Source organism: Chiloscyllium plagiosum, unplaced genomic scaffold (genome assembly GCF_037043375.1).
Source record: "Chiloscyllium plagiosum isolate Xiang-an unplaced genomic scaffold, Cpla_swu_hap1 HiC_scaffold_11, whole genome shotgun sequence".
Taxonomy (NCBI): Eukaryota; Metazoa; Chordata; class Chondrichthyes; order Orectolobiformes; family Hemiscylliidae; genus Chiloscyllium; species Chiloscyllium plagiosum.
In genome coordinates this window covers 56,559,458-56,582,768 of record NW_028270149.1, presented here as the reverse complement: position 1 = coordinate 56,582,768, position 23,311 = coordinate 56,559,458, and positions in this window count along the sequence as shown.

Here is a 23,311-nt window from a genome sequence, read left to right as displayed (position 1 = left end):
AGCTTCAATGTTTTTAGTAAACCACGGCTCCCGCACTTGACAACTTCCTCCCTGCCTGACAGGTACATAATTGTCAAGGACATGCAGTAGCTGTTCCTTGAATAAGCTCCACATTTCAATTGTGCCTATCCCCTGCAGTTTCCTACCCCACCCTATGCAACCTAAAACTTGCCTAATTACATCATAATTGCCTTTTAGCCCAGCTATAACTCTTGTCCTGCAGTATATATCTATCCTTTTCCATTGCTAAAGTAAACATAACCGAATTGTGGTCACTATCACCCAAAGTGCTCACCTATCTCCAAATCTAACACCTGGCCATTACACAGTACCAAATTTAAGTGGCCTCACCCATTGTTGGACTGTCTACACACTGTGTCAGGAAACTGTCCTGCACACATTGGATAAAAACTGAACCATCTAAAGTACTTGAACTACAGTATTCCCACTCAATATTTGGAAAGTTAAAGTTCCCCATAACAACTACCTGTCACTCTCACTCCTATCGAGAATCATCTTTGCCATCCATTCCTCTACATCTCTGGAACTATTCAGAGGCCAACAAGGTGGCCTCTCCTTTCCTGTTTCTAACCTCAGCCCATACTACCTCAGTAGACGAATCCTCAAATATCCTTTCTGCCACCATAATATTGTCCTTGATTAACAGTGCCCCATCACGCCTTCATTTTCTCTGTTCTTACTGAAACGTCCAAGTCCCGGAACCTGCAACAAGCATTCCTGTCCCTGCTCTACCAATGTCTCCGAAATGGCCACAACATCGAAATCCCAGGTACCTACTCATGCTACAAGTTCACCCAAGTTCATCCAGATGCTCATAGCATTGAAGCAGACACACTTCAAACCAACTTCTTGCTTGCTGATGCCCTCTTGCGACCTTGAAAACTTATTTCTGACCTCAACCTCCTGTAAACTGGAACTACAATTTAAGTTCCCATCCCCCTGCTGAATGAGTTTAAACCCACCTGGAGAGCATTAGCAAATCTCCCCCCCCACCCCTTCCAGGATATTGGTACCCCTCTGGTTCGGGTGAAGACCATCCGGTTTGTAAATGTCCCACCTACGCCAGAAAGATCCCCAATTATCCAGGAATCCAAACCCTCCCTCCTGCACCACCCCTGTAACCATGTATTCAACTCTTCTCTCTCCCTATTCCTCACTTCATTAGCAGGTGGCACGGGCAACAAACCAGAGATAACAACTCTGTTTGTTCTAGCTCTAAGCTTCCAACCTGGCTCATTGAACTTCTGCCTTAAATCCCCATTTCTCTTCCTACTAATATCATTGGTGCCTTTGTGGACAACGACTTGGGGCTAATCCCTCTCCTCTTCAAGGATCCTGAAAACACAATCAGAGACATCATGAACCCTCGCACCTGGAAGGCAACACCCCAACTGTGAGTCTCTCTCGTTCCCACAGAACCTATCTCTACCCCTAACTATGGAGTCCCCAATGACTAATACTCTGCTCCTCTTCCCCCTTCCCTTCTGAGCAACAGGGACAGAGTCTATGTCAGAAATGTGTACCCCATGGCTTACCCCTGCTAAGTCATCCCCCCCAAACAGTATCCAAAACAGTATACTTGTTGTTGAGGGGAATGGCCACAGGGGATATCTGCACTGCCTGTCCATTCCCTTTCCGTTCCCTCACGGTAACCCATCTACCTTGTTCTTGTACCTGCGGTCTAACTATCTCCCTGTAACTCCTCTCAATAACCCCCTCCATCTCCCAAATAATCCGAAGTTCATCCGGCTCCATCTCCAGTTCCCTAAAGCGGTTTCGAGGAACTGGGGTTGCCACAGATGTAGTCAGCAGGAACACTAGTGGAGACTCTTAACTCCCACATTCCACAGGAGAGACATTTAACTGCCCTAACGTCCATTCCCACTATTCTAAATTCCCAAAGAGACCACTGAAAACTAAAAAAAAAACTAGTCACCTAACCAATCTGACACACAAAACCTGTATTTGTATAGAGGTGGATGGGTGGGAGACATTGCCTGAGTAGTGTTTCAGGTAAAGCAACCACCCAAATATATAACCTCACTTACCCAGCAGATCTATATCCACTCCCGCTCAGCATGCACTTCGCCTATACATGAGGTAAGTTTTTATACTTTAACTTTACCTTTCCATTAGACCACTGGTCCTCGTTGTTGCTCCAGTGGTCATGAAGTGCTTTGAAAGGCTGGTCATGGCATAAACCAACTCCAGCCTCCCCACTATTCTTGACTCATGCCAATTTGCCTAACAGACCAACAGATGCATGTCAGATGACATATCACTTGCCCTTCACTCCTCCCTAGAACATATTGACACCAAGAACAGCTATGGAAGAATCATATTCATTGACTACAATTCAGCCTTCAATGCTAATATCCCCTCGAGACTGATAATTGAACTTAATGATCTTAGATTATGCCCCACTCTCTGCAACTGGATCCTCCGTTTCCAGACCCACAGGCCAAAATCAGTGGAACAAGTGGAGTGTCAAGCTCCTGGAAGTGGTCATCCACAACAAGCTTTCTTGGACTCTTCTTGTGGATGCACTGGTTACATAGACCCAACAATGTCTCTTCTTCCTCTGGCAGTTGAGGAAATTTGACATGACGGCAAATACTCTCAATAATTTCTATAGGTGCACCATTGAGAGCATTCTGTCTGGATGTATCACTACGAGGTATGGCAACTGTACCATTCAAGATCGGAGACAGTTACAGAGAGTGGTGAACTCGGACCAGCCAATTATAAAGACCAACCTCCCATTGAAAGAATTCATCTACCAGGCCTGCTGTCAAGGAAGGCCGCCAGCAGTCTCAAAGGTCCATCACACCCTGGCAACATTTTTCTACAACCTCTACCATCGGGAAAAAGGTACAGAAGCCTCAGTACACGCACCAGCCAGTTTTGAAACAGTTTCTGCCCTACTGTTGTTCGAATACTGAATGGAGTCACAAACTGTTAACATCCGCCTGTACCCGTGTTTTAGTTTTTTGCCGCTGTTTGCCTATTATTTACTTATCTATGCTACTTAACTTTTTGAGCTGCCTGTATTGCTTTCACTGTGCCTCGGTACACATGACAATAAATTCAATTCAATTCAATTCAATCCCTCCCCCTGCAACTGCCGCCGAGAAAATGAATTCTTTGACAGTTTGTTAATGTTGCTAAGGTTCATTACATACGAGAGTAAATGGGAGGGAAACGGAAGAATTTGGCGGGCAAGTTCAAGACATTTACACATTCAGCATTTAATAAATGTTTCATTTTAAGTGTGCCATTATACCAGGCCATGATGATGTTGAACAGTGTAATTTTGCAGAATTTAAATGAATCTTTTGACATGTTAAATTTTCATACCAGTATGTATAAATAAAATTTACTACCAGTAATTTATTCTTGTTTCTCTTGCTTTTATCCAGTAATTACCTTTATCGGAATTCATTGTGTTTTTCTTCTTTACCCGGGATTAGTTGAGTGATCAAATCAACTTCTGCTAATAATACGGTATTTTGAACTACAGCATGCATCTCAGCCCCTCAAAACCAGTGCCCATGTAATAGTCGACCCTATAAATTGAACCTTTAAAATAGTCTAAAAAATTTGACTTTTACACGAGTATATACGATAGAAAATACTGAAAATTCTCAGCAAATCTGGCAGCATTTGTGGAGATAGAAAGATGTGAAAGGTCACAAACCTGAAACATTAACTCTGTTTGCCTCTGCTACTGAATATTTCCAGCATTTTACATTGATCATTCAGACTTCCAGAACCTGCAGTATTTTGCTTTTCTCTTAAGAATGCACTCATTTGGAAAATTTAAACAAAGATCACTTATAGATATAATTAATTTAGAGGAGAAAAGAGTCCCTGTCAGAATGAGCCTATAAGACAATTATAACTCATTTGAATCAGAATTAGCCTGCAGCTCAACACTTTTCTAACATTCTCAGCTCTGTTCTTCTCTACATAATTCATAAACATCATAACATATGAAAGGAGGTAACTACTATATGCAGTGTAAAATCTAACATGACTCCCTGCTTTAATCATCATCATATGCAACTTTATTTTACATTTTCAAAATAAACAATGAGAGACGTGGTTGGATTTTACTAAAGTATTTATGCAATTCTTTCTCATTTATAACAGTGATAAAAAATCTTAATGCCTTTGTATGGGCAACTGATTAACCCTTATACACTAACCTTTCACAACTACAAGCTGCCTGACAGGGTGATTGATATTCAAGCATTTTAATTGAAAACTTGTTCCAAATCCAGCTCATGTCTTGTTAAAACTTTTACTTCATCAATAGGTAAATAGAATAATGAAATATATATTCAATTTCATAATAAGGATTACTTAAAAGTCGTAGAGCTGTACAGTGTGGAAATAGACCCTTCAGTTCAACTCATCCATGCCGACCAGATATCCTAAATTAATCTCATCTCATTTGCCAGCATTTGGCCCACATCCCTCTAAACTCTTCCTATTCATGTACTCATCTAGAGGCCTTTTAATTTTGTAATCATACAATCTCCACCACTTCCTCTGGTAGCTCATTCCATACATGCACCAGCTTCTGTGCTAAAAAGTTGCCCTTAGGTCCTTTTTAAATCTTTCCCCTGTCACCCTAAACTCATGCTCTCTAGTTTTGGACTTCACTACCCTGGGGAAAAGACCTTGGCTGTTTACCCTATCTATGACTCCTCATGATTTTCTTTTGTGATCCAGGCCTTTTGATCCTCTATTCTTAGCCATTCTCAGCCATTGCAAATCATCTAGTCTGGGATCATTGACAATGTAGTTATTATCTTATTTGTCTGTTCATTAATGCTTGGGTCAGAATATTGGAATTCTGAATATTAAAAATATGCTTTTTTCAAATCTTCTTCCTTTGTAACAAATTAAGACTTTCCTTCAATCTGACAATAGAACAGTCAATATTGCTTCCTCATGATTTCTTCCAGACACAGAACAGGATTTCTGACATTTGTAATATCTAATCAGCTAGGGATATGCCTCACCTTTTTCCCTCCATGATTTAGGATGAGCACTAAAGGAATCTTCAGATCAATTTTATCCTTTACATTATGTGTTATTGTGCGTTTTCAAGAGAGGAAATTTCTAAAAATCCTTTACAGTTCCAGATTGAGTTTCTAATTCCTTCCTCATTCAGATACCATTAGATAATTGTTCCTGACTTATTGTTGGACTTTGGGGGATGCATGTGTTCAGTCAATTAAAATATCTTGAATGGTTATCTTATAGCTCAGAGATTCTGAATATTAGCAAGATGCACCATTTAACTTAAATGTAGTCCTTATGACTAGAAACTGAAAAATTTGGCTATGCAATAAATAACTTTTTTATATAGAATATCAGTCACTCCATTAGTACACCCCATGGAGTAGACATGTTTTACTTATAGGACTGGGTATGCCAAGATGTGGCAATGACTTGAATCAGATATTTAAAGCAGGTATATATTTTCTAGTCCAATACATAGTGTTAAACCATCAAACTGTCTTATTTGACATCAATTGAATTTTCAATTGAATAGCACTTCAATTAACAATACTAAGTAATGAAATTCTATGTTTTAATACGTCAGCAGGTTGTCTTGATTTTAACTTAATAAAAATACTCAACTATGATACCTCATTCTGCCTCTGAGGCTGAACAAACTCACAGCTTTCTCTTTAAATCCTGACTGTCTGAAAATGCCCCTTATCTTTGTTTCAATTATCCTGCCCTCAGGTCTAGATTGGGAGACCTTGCAATAACACTGCTGTTCAGTGATTGGGATCTGTGATTCCTGAACTGAATGGAATGCTTCCTCCCTCCATACAAGTAGCAGCAGGTGGGATTAAATCAAATCAGAAAGCAGCCAATGGGGACCCTGACAGCTTGCTGTCTTTAACCTAATTAAGTTCATGGCAGGAAGGATGGCCATCCTGTCCCACTGCCAATTGAGACCCTGAAGCAGTCAATTAATGTCTCATTAAGAGCCTTTCCCACCATTGCTGGTATTCAAACATAGATGGGAGACTCACTAAACAGGGGGAATGAAAAGTAATTGACTGTGGCTCCCTGGGTGAGGACAATGGGTCGTCTCTGATGCAAAGGCATTCAGTGCCCGATAAAGGGACCTGACATCAGGAAGAGCATGCCAATTGAGAGTAACTCCCTGACCTTGTGACTGACCCCTCAAACACCCATGACCTCTACTCCATCCTCCCCTCATCACTTACCTGTGCCTGAATCCCAGTGATCATGAGCCTGAGGTGGGTGTAAATATGAGTAGCAGCAACGACCTGCTTGCTTTTAAGCAATGAAGAGCTGTTGGGTTTTTCTTTTATCAACTGTTCATGGGATGATAGCATCAATGACTAGGTCATGACTTATTATCCACCCCTAATGGCCCTTAAGAAGGTGTTTGTGAATTGCCTTTTTTAGTCACTGCAAGTGAGAAGTATAATGGAATACTGTCCAATTTTCTGAATGGATGTAGCTCCAACAATACTCAAGATGCTCAACACCATCCAACCATGCATCCAACTTAGTTGACAACCAGCTAATACCTTCAACATTCACTCCTTTCACTACTGAAACAAAGTGACAACAGTGTGTACCACTTATATGTTGCACAACATTAACTCACCTAGGCTACTCTGATTGGACCTTCCAGGCCTGCAACGTCTCCCATCTAGAAGGACAAGGGCAGCAGATGCATGGGAATACAGCCAACTGCTAGTTACCCTCCAAGCACTACAACATCGTTGTTTGGAAATAATTCACTGTTCCTCCAGTTAATATTGCTTGGTCAAAACTCTGGAGCTCTCTCACTAAAAGCATTGGGTGTCTTGCACCCTAAGTATTGCACTGACTCAAGAAGGCAGCTCATCCTCACCTTCTCAAAGGCCATTAGAGATAGGCAATAATTGCTGCTTAGCCAACCACTGGATGCCCACAGCAATTGAACCAAAAAATGTCCTTAGTTGTGAAACTGTAAAAAATAGAAGTCATGGAAAGACAGTGGCAGAATCAATATATTTGATTAAACTGCAAACAGTACTGAAATATGATTAATCCTTGTGCAGAATCAGTGAGCTTCTAAAACAGTTTCCAGCTCAATGAATAATTTTGGAATTGGGCAGTCACTGAGGAAGGAGATGGAGCTGTGAAAACAAGTTCTTGCAAACACTTTATCAAAATTCAGGACGGATACAGAAAGTAATGAAGGTGAACAAGCTGAAAGATTTGAACTGAAATCCAGTCAGAGAAAAGAGCGGAACTTTTTCAAAGTGGGCATGGGAAGAGAAATGGCATTGAACTAAATGCTCAATTAAACACTGAAAGAAAAATCATTAGACTGAAAATATTAACTCTGATTCTCTCTCCAAAGTTGCTCCCAGACCTGCTGAGTTTCTCTAGCACTTTCTTTTATTTTATTAAATATCTCTATCATTTTCAGCATTTTGCCTTTATTTAAGTGGATAGTTTATCTTATGGGAGTTTGGCAGAACTATGTTTCATTTTGGCTGAGAAATACCTGTGGGCTGTTAGATGCATCATGTTAATTCATCTGTGACCAGCATACAGGGGTAACGAGTAACAGCAGGACCAAAATACAGGTAATGGGCAAGATTGTCATATAGGTTCATGCTTGAAACTCAAAACAAAGGGTGAAAATTCTAGGTGCATTTAAATGCTCTCTAATATTATGGTCCTATTTTGTAAATAATTTTGGCTTATTTATCCTGAACCTTACCAAACTGGATATTTGTTTTTACGATAAAAAATTAAACGTTTTGTGTAGTTTTATTTCCATTTGCTGGAGTGTACATTTCCATATATTTGCACTTTTATTCCATCCAATTAAATGTCTGCATTAACTCTGCAATATCTAGGCAGTTAATGCATTTCCTGAACATTGTATTGGAAGTCACACTCCCTCTGCAAAATACTATCACTTTTGGAACATATTACATATAGATAGAAAGCTAGGCACTTCTATCACAAAATTCTAAGGACTTTGCTAAATATTAATAAATTTATGAAACAATAGGGCAAAGTATAGAAATTTTGCTTAGAAGAGGAAGAGTTTTAGCCCCATCTTGTGAGTATTGGTTAGAGAACATGTGAATCATTTTCAAAATTATTGATTCCTATTCAGTTGAGTTACTTTTTATTGTTAACAATGAAGAAACTTCCACTGGGCCAAGTCAATAATCTATGCATTATTTATAGCAGAGGGCATTGTTGGTAGGTATAGAGTTCAGAGGTGGCATTGTATTCTGTAACAATTAGAGTATTGATCTGTCAAAACAGGTTAGCCATTAGTTCAGCCTAGAGTTTCAAGATACCATTATCTCCTAGTTCCATAATCGAGCGCTACAATAACTGACCACACTCTAAATAGTTCAATGAAAACAGTGATATTTTCTTTGCACATAGATGCAAGGCTAAGAAAAAGAAACCCCATCTATGTCATAATGAAATGAAATACTTTGAACAAGCATTTTTCACAAGCTGTCCCAAAGGGATCTTGCTGCATTTGTACAGGGCCTTGGTGAGACCACACCTCGAGTATTGTTTGAAGTTTTAGTCTCCTTATCTGAGGAAGAATGTTCTGGCTATGGAGAGAGAGCAACAAAGGTTTACCAGGCTGATTCCTGGGATAGCAGGAATGATGTATAAAGAGAGATTGGTTCGGTTAAGACTATATTTAGTGGAGTTTAGAAGCATGAGAGTCCGATAGACTCTAGCAAGACTAGAAAGGCAAATGCAGGAAGGATGTTCCTGTTGACCAGGGAGTCTAGAATTAGAGTCACAGTCTAAAAATATGGGAAGTACATTTAGGACTGACACGAGGAAAGCATTTCTTCACCCAGAGTGGTGAGGCTGTGTAATTCTTTGCCAGAGTAAACAGTTGAGGTCAGAACACTAAATGTTTTCAAGAAGAACATTCTTAGGGCTAAAACCACCTACTGCTACTCTGTCACCAATGCCACTATAGATCTGCATCTTGTCACTGTCCAGTAGGGGAACATCATATGCAGGCAAACAATCAGACAATTTCAAACAAGAGGTTTCATTTGCAATCACCAGAGGAAAAACAAACAAAACTAGAAAGGACTGCAGGTCACCCCACAATGCTAACCAAATGTGAGCATCATGGCCAACAGTAATTGACAGTCCATAGAAACATAGAAAATAGGTGCAGGAACAGGCTGTCGGGCCCTTCAAGCCTGCAATGTTATTTAATATGATCAGTAGCCCACTCCTGCTTTCTCTCCATACCCCTGGATCCCTTTAGCTGCAAAGGCCACATCCAGCTCCCTCTTGAATATATCTAATGAACTTGTGCCAACAGCTTCCTGTGGTTGAAACTTTCACCGGTTCACAACTCTCTGAGTGAAGAAATTCTTCCTCATCTCAGTCCTGAATGGCTTATCCCTTAGTCTGAGACTGTGACCCCTAGTTGTGGATTTCTCCAAAATTGAGAATATCCTTCCTGCATCTAGCCTGTCCCATGATGTTCTTCTGCACCCAGCCCTGGATCCCAGGATCCAATCAGTCATATAGCGTCTGGCACAGCTGAGCTCTGTCTTGTTAAAAGACAGTTTCCTCAACTCCAAGGTCCTCATCCTACTTCTTGGAAGACTGCTTCACTTCTCCCAGTTCCTCAACAGCCAGCCACCATCACATTGCCTGCTGCAATTTTACAGAAAACAGAATACCAGATTAATGTGGTGTATTCTGTCCAGGCTATACCGAGTACTCCACCCATCCCAAGACCTATGCATGCAGAGGAACTATATCCTCAGTAGCCTTAGTGGGGTGCCAGGGCATCCTTGTACCATCAGTCACAGGCACACTCTGCAAACCGCCGAAAGACTCGGCCATGATCAGTCATCAGTTTGTGACACTCTCTGTCAAGGGATCCATCTGGGGAGTGGGCAATATTCTGTTCTGGAGGGTTATCAGTGACAGTCAGGGGAATTGTGTAACTTCAGCTTGTGAGCTGCAAACATGGTGGTCAGGGGTCTTATCTGTAATACCTAAAGGCTTCTGGTTGAAGTTAGTCAAATGTCCAGGGCAAATGCCACCTTGGGTGTTAAGATGGAATGTAACTAAAGACAGGGAAACTGTGTACCTTGGTGGTTACATGACAATAGAAGTGAGAAAATAGAGTTGTATGTATAAACTGGTGGATGCTATTTATGTGCCATGGATAAGATGTCTTTGTGGCTGTTGTGCCATTATTTTACTGTTGAGGGGCAACTTCAGATTGCTAACACTTATTTGGATGCACAGCAACCTTTCAAAGATGGCATAGATGAAAGGAATCCCTGTCTTTCAGCAGATATCAGGTGAATGGCAGTTATTCCGGGAACAGCGTATCATAAGATGGGGATGGAAACAGAAATGAGGGGCGCCACAGGGTGAGGTTAATGAGTTACGTTGGCTAAGATTCAGTGAGGAATTTCAGTGGACCTTGTGGTGAGAATCCTTCCAAAAAAATCAGACAACTTGCACTTGGTCAAAAATATGTAAAGATTCAAACCATTGTTACCGATTTATGCACATGTCTGAGTTATGCACAATAATGCAAGGTGCTCACATGATTCAGGCTCAGATTTCCATCAAATCGTGATTTGGGCATGAACAATTAAATCAATTTGTGATGTAAGATGATTGTCTCATTGAATAAAACATTTAAAGACAGATGTCCATAACTAAGGATCTTTCAGATACTTTAGCTGGTTTGTGGCAAATTAACACAAGTGGTGAGGCATCTCAGTGAGCTCTTTATTGATATTTGATGAGACACTGTCATCAAGTAACATGCAACAGCCTCTACACTTATTTCTCTGTTTATCTACAACAATTTCGCAAGGAAGAAAAGTTTGAATCACATTCTAAGCCTTTATTGATTTGCAATCTAAGGTGTCTCTTGATAACTCCACAAAATCAATACCACCAGCTTTCCCTCAAACTATTGCATTAAACATAGATACATCAGGAAGGGTCAGTGCCATTGACCCTTGGCTGACCCTCTCCTGGTTGCCTGATTTTTTTAAATTTGGTTTTCTTCCTCTTGGAATTTCTGAATAAATGTTCATAAAATCTGAGCAAATTGAGTTGGCAAGCCATCCACAAGAACTCCCAGATTGGAGTCAACAACTTTAACGATCTTTGTCTGCAACATCTAGAGCAGGCTGGACTTACTTCTACTTCCATTTCCACTTACTGTTAGATCCTGAATCACTTGGGCCAACCCCCAGGCCAGCCCTCCATCCCAATAGTGCAGTGAAGTCTGTAACATGACCAGTAGAGTGTGTGCAACTGTGACTGGGCTTGTGCTGTTTATAAAAAATTAAAATAAAGCATCCTATCTTGAACTGACTTAATGGTGAAATGTGGAAACGCACTGATTAATATTTCAGACATAATCTGCTGCTTGACCAAGCTCTGGATATGGACAAGCATTTTACCAAATTTCATTTATGACTGAATTAATTACACACAACGATTTTAGGTTTTTTTTACCCTCTTGAGAGGGAGCTACAGTAAAAGAGAATTGTTATATATTTTTAATGGCAGTAGCTGTCCTATTTAGTTAAACAAGGTACCCTGCTTGGTGTATGAAAGAGAAAGAGTGATAAAAAATCATATTACTTCAAAAAAAAGCAACTGCAGCACTTTCTTGGGTTTTCTTTCTGAGATACATTTAAATAATGACTAACAAATGCAGGATCTTTATGTATCTATGTAAAGTCTGCAGGCAAAGTGATGCGAATGATACTCAGACAAAACGATGCTGACGTGCAAAAAGAGGAAACAGTTGTCAGAATCTCCTGTGACTACAGGCTCCGTTGGCTTTTTTAATTCAACTCAAAGTGGTCTCATGTGTGAAGCCGTCTTTCCATTAACATGATGCTTGTGACTTTGAAAGGCTGCTGAGGCACTGAAGCGGAACCGTGGCCAAGAGAACAGAGACAGACCCAGGCTGTAATCCACGGGTGAGATACTAAGGCAAGTGAAATAATGACATCCAACACTGAACACAGTGATCTCTGAGTTCTGAACTGCTTTTGCTTATTTCCAGGAAGTTACAAAATCTTCAACTCCAATTTGTTGAAAACAACAGAGTTTTATGCATAAGAATTGTAGTAATTATTGCATTTTGCAACCACAGTTCAAGAATTTATCAGTAATTAACTCTTTGTTTCTAGTATTAAACAAGTTCATCCTGGTTCACTACAGGAAAATTAATTATTTAATATAACTTTCAAATCATTACAGTTGTCACTAGCATTATGTTGCACTGTTTTATTTCTAAATCAAAAATTAGCATGTTCTACTATGATTTCTATTCACTTCATTCAAAAGAGATTTTAGCAACAAATTTTATGAGACTGTAGTTTCCTTGTTATACATTGGGCTGTTTTAGGTAATCATAAGCCTTCCACTGAGCCAATTCAAAACCAAATACGTTTTGAAAAAAATAAGATAAGCATATGGACAATGAAAAAATGAGCATTCAAATAGACAGGTGGCAGCCTCAAAATGGGAATGAATTATCTGGGAGATTTGTACCTTAACGTCATTTATCCACCAGCTCCATGTACTTTGACACCCTAATCTCACGAAAAGCCATTAATTCACCATTCAATGTGGTATCGATCACATTGCCATTTGTAGGAACTTTCTTTGCAAATATTGCATGCCCCCATTTCAATCATTACAGCGATAACATTTCAAAAGCAGTTCATTGGTTGCAAAGCACTACAGGACATTCCTGAAGCACCAACATTCCTGAAGAAGGGCTCATGCCCGAAACGTCGATTCTCCTACTCCTTGGATGCTGCCTGATCTGCTGCGCTTTTCCAGCAACACATTTTCAGCTCTGATCTCCAGCATCTGCAGTTCTCACTTTCTCCAAGCACTACAGGACATCCTGTTATCATGAATGGCACTGTATAAATGCAAGTCTTTCTCTCTTTTAATTGGAACTTGGTCAGGGAACTTGCTGCACTTCTTTGAAGTTATACAATTATCATTAATATGATATGTCTAAGAATGATCCTAACGATGCACTTGACAAGTGAGCCAATCTCCTGGACCAGATTTTCTCTGCAGGCTTTTAAATCCCACTGTCAAATAGAAATGGGGCTCAGATGCCCACGCAGTTTGGAAAACAGTCACTCATTGTCATTTTTCCGGTTGTGGCCAGTTATTAGTCGGAGGGTAAACCCACTTGCCAAGTAAAGAGAGTATGTTGGCTCTCACAACTGGAAGGTCCATCAGTGGTTTTCCACCATGAAAGTAGCAGAAGGATGTCATACAGGTAACCGACTGAGAGTGCTCTTCAAAATAAAGAGTGGCGTTTGTAGTCAGGCTATAGTCTTTAATTATCTGGTATTTGACTATGTATACCTGTAGCTGAAAAATGTGTTGCTGGAAAAGTGCAGCAGGTCAGGCAGCATCCAAGGAGCAGGAGAATCGACGTTTCGGACATAAGCCCTTCTTCAGGAATGAGGAAGGTGTGCCAAGCAGGCTAAGATAAAAGGTAGGGAGGAGGGACTTGGGGAAGGGGCGTTGGGAATGCCATAGGTGGAAGGAGGTTAAGGTGAGGGTGATAGGCCGGAGAGGGGGTGAGGGCGGAGAGGTCGGGAAGAAGATTGCAGGTCAAGAAGGCGGTACTGAGTCTGAGGGTTGGAACTGAGATAAGGTGGGGGGAGGGGAAATGAGGAAAATGGAGAAATCTGCATTCATCCCTTGTGGCTGGAGGGTTCCTAGGCGGAAGATGAGGCACTCTTCCTCCAGGCGTCATGTTGCCATGGTCTGGCGAAGGAAGAGTCCAAGGACCTGCATGTCCTTGGTGGAGTGGGAGGGGGAGTTGAAGTGTTGAGCCACGGGGTGGTTGGGTTGGTTGGTCCGGGTGTCCCAGAGGTTTTCTCTGAAACGTTCCGCAAGTAGGCGGCCTGTCTCCCCAATGTAGAGGAGGCCACATTGGGTGCAGCGGATGCAGTAAATGATGTGTGTGGAGGTGCAGGTGAAGGATATGGAAGGATCCCTTGGGGCCTTGGAGGGAAGTAAGGGGGGAAGTGTTGGCGCAAGTTTTGCATTTCTTGCGGTTGCAGGGGAAGGTGCCGGGAGAGGAGGTTGGGTCGGTGGAGGGTGTGGACCTGACAAGGGAGTCGCAGAGGGAGTGGTCTTTCCAGAACGCTGATAGGGAAGGAAAGGGACATATATCCTTGGTGGTGGGGTCTGTTTGGAGGTGGCGGAAATGACGAGGGATGATACGATGTATCTGGAGGTTGGTGGGGTGGTAGGTCAGGACCAGTGGGGTTCTGTCCTGGTGGCAATTGGAGGGGCGGGGTTCAAGGGCGGAGGAGCGGGAAGTGGAGGAGATGCGGTGGAGGGCATCGTCGACCATGTCTGAGGGGAAATTGCGGTTTTTGAAGAAGGCCATCTGGGTTGTTCGGTATTGGAATTGGTCCTCCTGGGAGCAGATGCGGCGGAGGCGAAGGAATTGGGAATATGGGATGGTGTTTTTACAGGGGGCAGGATGGGAGGAGGTGTAATTGAGGTAGCTGTGGGAGTCGGTCGGTTTATAGTCAATGTCCATGTTGATTCGGTCGTCCGAGATAGAAATGGAGAGGTCGAGGAAGGGGAGGGAGGAGTCTGAGATGGTCCAGGTAAATTTGAGGTCGGGGTGGAAGGTGTTAGTAAAGTGGATAAACTGTTCAACCTCCTCGTGGGAGCACAAGGTAGCACCGATACAGTCATCGATGTAGCGGAGGAAAAGGTGGGGGGTGGTGCCACTGTAGCTGCGGAAGATGGACTGTTCCACGTATCCGACGAAGAGGCAGGCATAGCTGGGGCCCATGTGGGTGCCCATGGCTACTCCTTTGGTTTGGAGGAAGTGGGAGGATTGGAAAGAGAAGTTGTTCAGAGTGAGGACCAATTCAGTCAGTTGAAGGAGGGTGTCAGTGGAAGGATACTGGTTGGTTCGGCGGGAAAGGAAGAAGCGGAGCGCTTTGAGGACTTTGTGATGGGGGATGGAGGTGTATAGGGACTGGATATCCATGGTGAAGATAAGGCGTTGGGGGCCGGGGAAGCAAAAATCATGGAGGAGGTGGAAGGCGTGGGTGGTGTCCCGAACGTAAGTGGGGAGTTCTTGGACTAAGTGGGACAGGACCATGTCGAGGTATGCAGAGATGAGTTCAGTGGGACAGGAGCAGGCTGAGACAATGGGTCGGCCAGGCAGTCAGGTTTGTGGATTTTGGGCAGGAGATAGAAATGGGTGGTGCAGGGTTGTGGGACTATGAGGTTGGAGGCGGTGGATGGGAGATCCCCTGAGGTGATGAGGTTATGGATGGCCTGGTTTGGTGGTGGGAGGTGGGGTCATGGTCAAGGGGGCAGTAGGAGGAGGTGTCCGTGAGTTGGCGTTTAGCCTCAGCGGTGTAAAAGTTGGTGCGCCAAACTACCACCGTGCCTCCCTTGTCTGCCTTGTTTTCCTCCGCTACATCGATGACTGTATCGGCACTACCTTGTGCTCCCACAAGGAAGTTGAACAGTTCATCCACTTTACTAACACCTTCCACCCCGACCTCAAATTTACCTGGACCATCTCAGACTCCTCCCTCCCCTTCCTAGACCTCTCCATTTCTATCTCGGGCGACCGACTCAACACGGACATTTACTATAAACCGACCGACTCCCACAGCTACCTAGATTGCACCTCCTCCCACCCTGCCCATTGTAAAAACACCATCCCATATTCCCAATTCCTTCACCTCCGCCGCATCTGCTCCCAGAAGGACCAATTCCAATACCGAACAACCCAGATGGCCTCCTTCTTCAAAGACCGCAATTTCCCCTCAGACGTAGCTGACGATGCTCTCCACTGCATCTCCTCCACTTCCCGCTCCTCTGCCCTTGAACCCCGTCCCTCCAATCGCCACCAGGACAGAACCCCACTGGTCCTGACCTACCACCCCACCAACCTCCATATACAGCGTATCATCCGCCGTCATTTCCGCCACCTCCAAATGGACCCCATCACCAAGGATATATTTCCCTCCCCACCCCTATCAGCGTTCTGGAAAGACCACTCACTCCGCGACTCCCTCGTCAGCTCCACACACTCCACCAACCCAACCTCCACTCCCGGCACCTTCCCCTGCAACTCAAGAAATGCAAAACTTGCGCCCACACCTCCCCCCTTACTTCCCTCCAAGGCCCCAAGGGATCCTTCCATATCCTTCACCTGCACCTCCACACACATCATTTACTGCATCCGCTGCACCCGATGTGTCCTCCTCTACATTGGGGAGACAGGCCGTCTACTTGCCGAACATTTCAGAGAACACCTCTGGGACACCCGGACCAACCAACCCAACCACCCCGTGGCTGAACACTTTAACTCCCCCTCCTGCTCTGCCAAGGACATGCAGGTCCTTGGCCTCCTCCGTCGCCAGCCCATGGCAACACGACGCCTGGAGGAAGAGCACCTCATCTTCCGTCTAGGAACCCTCCAAATGAATGCAGATTTCTCCAGCTTCCTCATTTCCCCTCCCCCCCACCTTGTCTCAGTCCTAACCCTCGGACTCAGCACCGCCTTCTTGACCTGCAATCTTCTTCCCGACCTCTCCGCCCCCACCCCCTCTCCGGCCAATCACCCTCACCTTAACCTCCGTCTACCTATCACATTCCCAACGCCCCTCCCCCAAGTCCCTCCTCCCTACCTTTTATCTTAACGTGCTTGGCATGGCTTCCTCATAACTAAAGAAGGGCCTGTGCCCGAAACGTCGATTCTCCTGCTCCTTGGATGCTGCCTGACCTGCTGCGCTTTTCCAGCAACACATTTTTCAGCTCTGATCTCCAGTATCTGCATTCTTCACTTTCTCCTATGTATACCTGTAGCCTGCTCACAGTGCATGTCTACTTAATCCTGGATTATGGCCACTTAGAGGGAGAAAAACAGACTAAACTGAAGTTGGATGCTATAGGGATGGAAGCAGATATTTTATAAATATTGTAAACAAAACTCACGGATGCTTAAAGCCTGGAGTGTATCACCACTGTATAATTCTTGATAATAATATTCCTGTGTTATCTAAGATTAACACAAATGAGCTATGTAGATTTTTTTTTCACTTGATATTCTCTAGCAGCTTGTTTTACAGCTGAACGAATATATACAACAATGGATTAATGTCCAGATGTGGTCTGTGTCTCCGATGCTGCATGACAACAGGTCATGCGTTCTCTGCACTGTGCATTGTGTTTTCACTCCAAAGGGAAAAACACGACATCCCCCAAAGTTTCCTAAACATTGTTTTTGTATGCTACAAATGTAAAAACATAAATACTTGATAAGAGCAAAATTAATTACACAAAGGTGGGGATTGTAAAATTTAGAATAAAAGTAGACAAGTCTCAAAGCCCATATATCATTTCAGTGGAACACTTCTGGATCTCGTTGTGTCGTAGCCCCCTGGAAACACGAATTTCATCTTAATCTGCTCTTAGTGACTGAATATGTCATCAGCGTGTTGGTTGATTCATCACTCTGCCATCGTCTGGGTATAATGTTGTGCACAATTGGCGTTATTGTACACTTCCCTTAGCTCCCTTCTGTTCATTCTCAGTGGTGCTCATTAGGTTTAGAGACTTCATGAAACAGGAGCTCACTGTGTATGTTGGAAACTTGTGTGAGTAAGCATGTACTCATGGCAGCATGTTGACTCTGACCCTTTGTACTATATGTAGTTCATGCAATTCTGTACCTATGTGCCAAACATGCGCCATCTTCATTCTTCCTTATTTGGGAAGATTATGTCCTGCAACTTAGTTTGGAATTGGGTTGGCTTGGCAATGTCATGTTTTCCAAAAGTGATACCTTTTGGCAATGGGAACTTCATATCCTGAGATGTAATTCTGAAATATAATATGGTGACACAAAGGTCTTTGTTGTCCTAAACTTCAGACTGATTGATTTAATAGTGTAAATCATTCAATTAGTGAAACTGAATGAGCGAGGGTATTGTGGTGTTGTGCAAAATCACCAGCCTCAGATTCAGAGTCGGGGGTTCAATGACAGAGTTAATTGTACAAAGAAATACCGGAGCTCCGGGGAGAGAAAGACACCAACAGCACAGTGGTCAGCTGCGAGTCTTCTCTTGATCTGGAGCACATGTCAAGATACATTTATACATTTTGTGATATAATAAGTCAATGATGAGGTTATTGTCTCTGTAACATAGTTTGTTTGTTGTAAACATTCTTAGTTTCGATGAAGTCATTGTCAGATCCAGCGCAGCCTTTGTTGATTTCAGTGCAGTCATTGTCAGTTTCAGCACAGACATTGTCAGTTTCAATGTCTGCACAGACGTCCATTGCTGTAGTAATGTGCACTAATCGCTCTTCCTGAGAAAGACGATTACTGCAGCCCTGGCTATTAGCATTTTGCATTGAGTCCATATCAAACTGTTAGCAATTCTATCAAAGATGTTGGCTGGACCCAGACACTTCAGCAGACAGTATATGCTACTCACATGTATTCTCTCTCCCACCTGCCTTAAACTAATCAACTAGGTTGTGAGTGCAGTGTGTTGATATTCTGGTGGCCCCAGGCTGTGTCTGTTTTTGCTCTGCTGTCTCTCTCCATATTGTGGTCCGGCAGCCATCATGTAGTCAAGTGGCCAACATATGGCTCAGCGGCCATTTTGTGTGTCCGTGTGTCTAGTGTCACCCTGTCTCGTGCTATCTCCCTCTTCCCCCCCCCCCCCCCTTTATGGTCCAGGAGGTGACTTCGGAGATCTCCTGCAGACCACCCAATTTACATGTAGAGGTAGGTCATCCCTAGGAGCTCCTCCTCCTGAGGGGTATTAGAGAGTGCCAATTTCATTGGTAGCTCTTCCGTGGTGACACTCACTGCTGGTACAGTTCTCGTGAGTAGTGCCTTACAGCAGAGCTTTAAACACCTGAGGCCCACACAGAATACCAGCATGAGTGCAATGAGGAGAACTATCCCTTGTGCCAACTAGAGCCCCCAAGATTTACCCAGCAACCAATTTAGCCAGCTGTCTGTTATTGTGGCTTCCTGTTGAAAATTATCTCACTGTTCTCAGATATTTTTGATGGGTTCTGTAATGTTATAAGAGGCATGAATAACATGAGTGATACAATTGTCACCAATGATTGTACAAACTCCCCCTTGCTGTGCTAATTGATAATCCTCCGTGTAACGTATCTGCTGTGTGTAGAGTCTGAGTTCAGCCAGCTCTGTGTTAATTGCTTCCAGAGCTTTCGAGGTATTATTGCCTAAGATAGTCAGGCCACCAAGGTAATTTCAGTTTTTAGCGCTGACAACCTCTGCTGCACTACCCCCCACTCCCCCGCCCACAAAAGATAGAGATCCCAAGAATAATCCATATCCCGATGATAACCTCAATGTGGTGGGAATCTGCCAGTAAGCACAAAACTCCTGACTGATGGAATGGGTCACTGTCCTTCTCTGAACATGTCCCCTGCTGGGACATGGTACAGTAAGGGTGCAAATTGTCCCTACCGTGAACAGGTTTGGGAGGTGTGGGGTGTCTGTTGTGTGGTGGTGGTGTAGCTCACTTTGTATTTATATGTTTGTGTTTTCTTGGGTTGGTGGTGTCATTTCCTATAGTGATGTCATTTCCTGTTCTTTTTTCTCAGGGGGTGGTACCATCACCATAAGAAATGATGTCACCACAGGAAATGACATCACCAACTCAAGAAAACTCAAACATATAAATAAAAAGCGGGCTACACCACCGGTGCTTCATTCGGAGGCTCACTGAAGATGTTACCTAGTACGGTGATGAAACATCTGAAAATGAACCTTCCAGCTTAGCTTGCAAACCTACATCCATATGAATTGTTTGCCTGCTGTCCAGTGCTTCCATGTGCCTTTTCCTTCAATGTCTAGGCAGCACAGGTGTCCGCAAATATCACCACGTCGTATGGCGCATTCCATTCAAGTCTGTTCGCTACAAGTACAGGTAAACTGTCCCCTGTTGACTCTACAGTGCTGATGAGTGCACTGTGTCTGGACGCATGAGTCATTTTTGGGAACGAGGGCATAAACGCACCCCCAACCCTGCCCTGTGAAACAGAGTTGGTAATTACCGGCTTTTAAATGGGCCTTCCCTTCCCTGGGCTGGGGGACCGAGCCCCATGGGCCGATGGTCCTGCCCAGCTGCACACACCTACCCTGGAGTCCCTGTTTTATTTTCCTATCTGCCCCTTACACGGCATTCCCGAGGTGTCTACTGTATACAAGTCGTGAGGGGTCCACACCGGGCTTGGCCACAAGCAGGGATTCTACTGATCATGCCAGTAGGTAGCAGGCAGTTTGGTTCCTATGTAAACTTAAGTTTTATAGAAGAGGTTATCTTCAAATCCTGACATGCTCCCAACAGTCACTTAAACACAGTAAAATAAATAACAGGTATATAGATTTTATAGTTATAATAAAGTAATCAGTCAAAGTCTTTGTTTTTGTCAGGAGGTGCAGTCATGCTTCTGTGTGATTTGTCCTGTTGGATTTTCAGTACCCCCCCCCTCTCCCCCAGGATGACCGCCGTTCCTACCTGCACCTGGGGAATGGGGAATGACTTTAGTTTGGTCACGGGAGTCTTTAAACAGTTTTAGTTGGGTCCAGTGCTTCCATGTGCCTTTTCCTTCAATATCTAGGCAGGCACACGTGTCCCCAAATATCATATGGCCCATTCCATTTTGGGGCAAAGCCTGGTTTGTCAGGACATGGCTTCCCGCTGCAGGGAAGATTTTGGGTCACCTTGCCTTGTCCTTTTTGTCCTGTTTATCAATTATAAACCATGCATCTGTGGCAGGACTTGGCCATGTCTCTTCCCATTCCCTTCTACCACCATTCTCTCCTTAGGCTTGCTATCATGGCCTCTCTACCTGTATGGGAGAGTTCATGGTGTAGTTCAAGCAATGTGTTCTGTTTACATACAGGTGCTAGCACCTTGTCTGCTCACCTCCAGACACCACCCTCCCCTTTGAATGCCCCCTGCAGTCTCCATTCTCTCTCTTCCTGCGGGGTGTTCTCCTGCAGCTGCTGAATTTGGATAGCGTCTTTTGCTAATTCAATAGAGGCTATTGCAGCCACGTCAATGGCTTCTTGTTTGAGGGTTTTCTGAGCTGTTCGGTCTGCTGCCTGGTTTCCTTTGAATTTTAGCCAACCTGGACTCTCTTTCATAGGCTCTTTTTGATGGGCTTTTATTTTTATTACTGCAGCCTTTTTTGGCTGTACACTGGCACGCAATAGTGCCTGAATTCCTAACTGGTGTCTGATAGGGGTTCCCCCTGCAGTAGTGAATCCTCTTGTACCCCATGCCACCATGTAGTCATGGACTATACCGAAGGCATATTGACTGTCGGTATAATATATTCATGATTTTTCCTTTTGCTTGTTCCAGTGCTTTGGTGACTGACAGCTGTTCTGTTACCTGTGCGGACAGACGTCCATCGATCCTCCCAGATATAACTGTTTCTAACTTATCATTTATCACAGCCCATCCTGTTTGGGGTGACCCAGCTACACATTTTCGTGACCCATTCATGAAGAGGGTCTCCTCGGCTGTCTTGAGCGGGTTATCTTTTACTCGCTCCCTATCCTCATCCCCATCTATATCCCCACAGTTGGGCGGTTCCCCTGTGTCTAGAATTCCCTTAGCTGGGTTTTCTCCTGTATCCCTGACAATTACCACAGACTGACTTGGGGTAAAAGAACTGCCTCCCACTTTACCCTTTTCATATTGGAAATGGCCCTCAGCTTCCCTGTGTTTAGCATCTCTACTAGGGTGTGTTTAGTGTGGAGGACGACATCCCCTGTCATTACTATGGGCTAAGATTAGAGTGGTGCCGGAAATGCATAGCAGGTTAGGCAGCATCCGACGAGCAGGAAAATCGATGTTACGCTCCGACTGTAGTTGAATAGCCCCAGAAGTTTCTGTCTCCCCTGACAGTGGTGGATCGTGGTATCTTTTGGATTGCCTTCTTATAATCGTTGGGCATTTCTTGGAGTCCCTGGAATATAAAGGTGTCCCAGGGAAAAGATTTGTGTTTTGCCAATTTGTGCCTTTGTGGGACTAACTTTTAACCCTGAGATTGCCAATTCCTGGAATACTAGCCCTAAAGCTTCCTAGTGTCCTGACTCAGACTCTGAGGCAATTAGGATATCATCGACATAATGGAGGACAGTGCTACCCTCTGGTAAATCTATTCTCTTCAGAATGTCTCTCATCACCCAGTGAAAAATAATGGGGCTGTTGTGGAACCCTTGTGGCAGGCAAGTCCATGTGTACTGCCTGTCCCTGACAGTAAAAGCACATTTATTCTGGGACTCAGGGTGTAACGGGATAAACCAAAATCTATTTGCTATGACTAAACAGTGAAAATCTTGTGTACGGGACAAGCCATTTAAATGAGTCTGCTACAATGGGGTGCAATTTGGGGGTGACCTTATTTAGTCCTGTATAATCAATGGTGAGCCTGTAGCTCCCATCAGACTTTATTACTGGCCATGTTGGGGAATTATTGTACTTCCGGTTGCTTCAGGATTCCCTGTCTCACTAGTACTGGGCAGCACGTTGGCTCAGTGGTTAGCTCTGCTGCCTCACAGCACCAGGGTCCTGGGTTCGATTCCTGCCTGTCTGTGTGGAGTTTGCACATTCTCCCTCTGTCTGCATGGGTTTCCTCTGGGTGCTCCGGTTTCCTCCCACAATCCAAAGATGTGCAGGTCAGGTGAGTTGGCCATGCTAAATTGCCCACAGTGTTAGGTGCGTTAGTCAGGGGTAAATATAGGGTAGGGAAATGGGTTTGGATGGGTTTCTCTTCAGAGGGGTGGTGTGGACTTGTTGAGCTGAAGGGCTTGTTTCCACACTGTAGAGAATCTAATCTAAGCACCATCTTCAAAACTGCTTTTTCTGCTTCAGGTTTTATTGGTTATTGCCAGGGTGGGGGGCTTATGCTCCGTCCTGGGAACCCCTATCAGGACTATGTTAATTAGACCTGTATCTAACTTTGTTTCTGCCCAGGCTCCGGGGATGGAGGCACAGATGGCTCCGAATCCCCCCTTTTTTGAGGTTCTAGTCCCTACTGGTGACTGTAGCCATTTCAATAGTTTCAACGTGGCTTGTAAGTTTCCCAATCTCAGTCTTCTGACCATCCTGTCTGGGACAAATCAATTTCCCTTTTGCACAAT